Raw genomic sequence first — 3,500 nt, 5'->3', positions numbered from 1 at the left:
GGCATATGCAGAATCTTAATTAATTTTTCCTACCCCTTAGGCATTTGCCTCAGTTACCAAATTAGCTACCTGTTAATGCAGGAGCAGCTTCTTCTACTAGATAAGTAACCGGGACATTCCCATCTGATGATTGTTCTTCGGTCTTTCTAACTCATCTCTGAGTATGATCTTGTCAGATTTCACTAACCTTCTCTTTTCCTTTCTCATATTATCCTCCATTACTAACCGGTGGATTTTTGCTTCTACAGAACTTAGCAATATGTCCAACCTCATTACATGCATAACATATAACATTGTTCTTTTGAATTGCTTTGCTAAAACTGGTGAAATTGCTTGACCTGCACTGATTAGCCATATGTCCAAATTTTCCACACATGCATAGCATTTAACATTCATTCAACAATCTTCTATCTTATGACCAAACTTATTGCATTTAGAACATTTATTGGGAGCAGAATCAGGGTTCTAATTTGCTCTATTTCTACATTGCCTAGCCATGTCACCAAATCTATTGCAAACAAAACATCTACCATTGAATTTAAAAGCATTAAATTGCCTTATTGGTGCCTTATGGTTTTGATCTTCATTAGCAGTACCGAAACTCTGTCCTTGCTCAAATCCAAGTCCACTGGAATCCCCAATCTGCCTTTGTCTCTTCAATAAATCATCTAGTTGTGCTGAGCTAATCTTGAATTTTTCTTTATACTCACTTGCAGTAGTTAAATCTTCTCTCAGAATTATCATTTGTCTCTCAAGCTCTGGTCCATTACTCTGGAATTGTACCAAATCAGTTCTCAATGTATCACTTTCATGAACCAACCTACCAAATTCTTCAAATTTGTTCTTTAGGGATACAACAAGATTTTCTTCTTTTTTATTTATATCCTCAATCTCCTTAGACATCCTCATAGTTATAACTTGCATTTCATTCTTCATAACAATTTTCTCCTGACTCAATTTCTGACATTGTTCCTTAAGTGCATCTTTCTCTTCATCATCCTGACTTTGCAAAAGTTTCCTCCTCCTAGCTTAAATAGATGATTGTTGGCAATTGACACTCTATTGGTTGGTTTCACTATGTTGTCATTGATGGCAACATGATTTTGTGTTCCGGCTTCATATGGTGTACCGACAAGCACTTCACAAATTCTACACTGGCACCGGCACCGGCAGGATAGAAGATTTCTTTGGTCATTGACAATGCAGGTCAACATGGTATAGTAAAGGTTATCGGTATTGGAGGCCGACACATCTTGGATCCAACATCGGCAATTTGTTTTAAAGTTTATTCATTTATGTTATATGGCCGACATGTAATTTGATATTGTATATATCTTTGTAAGCCGACATAAGGCATAAAGTTGTATAGGGTATATAGGGCAGTTTGATTAGATCATTTTGATATAAGGAGATAGACATGATGTATGGAATGGATTATTATGTGAATGTAATATGATATGAAATTATTCAGAGAGATTATTTATGTGAGAAATTTATTGTAACGGTTATTCCAGTAAAGGGGTTTAGGGTTTCTAACCAAAACTATATTCTGGCATAGAAGATGCTATCTTAGCAGTTCACACTTCTCTGGATTGTTGTCTGAAATTTTATGTAGTCAGTGAGGCTCCTATTGTGATTGAGCAGTGTGCTCTAGGCTATAAGCCTTCCTGCAAGTGCAGGCCCATCATATATTGTAATATCTCTTCATATGACCAGTGGATTGATATTGTGCGTTTTTCCTCTTTGAGGTTTTACATGCATAAATATGTGTGTTATGATTCTAATTTATGTGTTTGGCTTATTAGTTGATATACTTCTTTCAATTCTATTTATAACGGTATACCGGTTGTTGTATGAATGTTTTGTTAAGGCTAAAATTTACTATTCTAGTATAACATTGATTCACCCCCATCCCCCGCTCAATGTTACTAGTTTCCAACAATTGGTATTAGAGCCTTGAGCCTCGAAGGAAGTTTAACAACTTGAGGAAGAACCTGAAACTAGAATCATTGAATATGGCTTTGGAGAAACAGCTTGAGATGGCACTTGAAGATTATGATGCTGAAAGGTTGAAGAACTTAAAGCTACAAGATGAATTGAATTCTGCCAAGGAATTCATTCTTGTCCTACAAGAGAGGCTATCATTTGTTCAAGCTAGGAGAAAGGAACTTTTGCAAAATCAAGATGATGAAGAGAAAACTGCACTTAAGGAACAATGTCAGAAATTGAGTCAGGAGAACATAGTTATGAAGAATGAAATGCAAGTTATAACTATGAGGATGTCTAAGGAGATTGAGGATAGAAAGAAAAAAGAATAAAATCTTGTTGTATCCCTTAAGAACAAATTTGAAGAATTTGGTAGGTTGGTTCATGAAAATGATATGTTGAGAACTGATTTGGTAAAATCACAGATCAATGAGCAAGAGCTTGAGAGACAAATGATAATACTAAGAGAGTATTTAACTGTTGCAAGTGAGTACAAAGAAAAATTCAAGATCTCAGCACAACTTGATGAGTTATTGAAGAGACAAAGGCTGATTGGAGATTCTAGTGGACTTGGATTTGAGAAAGGACAGAGTTCCGGTACTGCTAATGATGATCAAAACCTTAAGGCACTGATAAGACAATTCAATACTTATAAATTCAATGGTACATATTTTGTTTGCATTAGCTTTGGTCACATGGCTAGGCAATGTAGAAACAGAGCAAATTAGAACCCTGATTCTGCTCCCGGTAAATGTTCTAAATGCAATAAGTTTGGTCATAAGACAAAAGATTGCAAAATGAATGTAAAATGCTATGCTTGTGGAAAATTTGGACATATGGCTAATCAGTGCAGGTCAAGCAATTTCACCGGTTTTAGTAAAGCAATTCAGAAGAGCGATGTTACATATTATGCATGTAATGAGGTTGGACATATTGCTAAGTTTTGTAGAAGCATAAATCCACTGGTTAGTTATGGAGGATCAAATGAGAAAGGAATAAGAGAAGGTTAGTGAGATCCGACAAGATCATACTTAGAGATTGGTTAGGAAGACTGAAGAACAATCATCATATGGGAATGTCCTGGTTACTTATCTGGCAGAAGAGGCTTCTCCTGCACCAACAGTGAGCTCATCTGGTAACTAAGGCAAATGCCTTGGGGGTAGGCAAAATTCATGAAGATGTTGCATATGCCCTAGGTAGAGATTCTAGAAGATGTTCCAGATATTGGAGAGGATTATCTGGCATGGATAAGTTTTGAGCGAGATCTAGTATCTTTCACCGGTAGTCATTTATGTCAATGGAAGATTAGGGTTTTTCTCGAAGGTTAAAAGGTCAAATACACTTCATTGTTAATCACCCTGCATTAAGAGCGATTTAGAGTGACTAAGTGTGATCAGAGGTGATTCAGAGGCAATCAGATTTCTTCTTGAGCGATTTCACCAACGTCTGGAAGAACTTGTTGAAGGTTTTCACCGAGAGCGAACAAAAGGTATTTATCTTGAAACATGGAAGCG

Source organism: Cryptomeria japonica, chromosome 3 (assembly GCF_030272615.1).
Source record: "Cryptomeria japonica chromosome 3, Sugi_1.0, whole genome shotgun sequence".
In the NCBI taxonomy this organism is placed as follows: Eukaryota; Viridiplantae; Streptophyta; class Pinopsida; order Cupressales; family Cupressaceae; genus Cryptomeria; species Cryptomeria japonica.
This window is presented reverse-complemented; position numbering follows the sequence as displayed.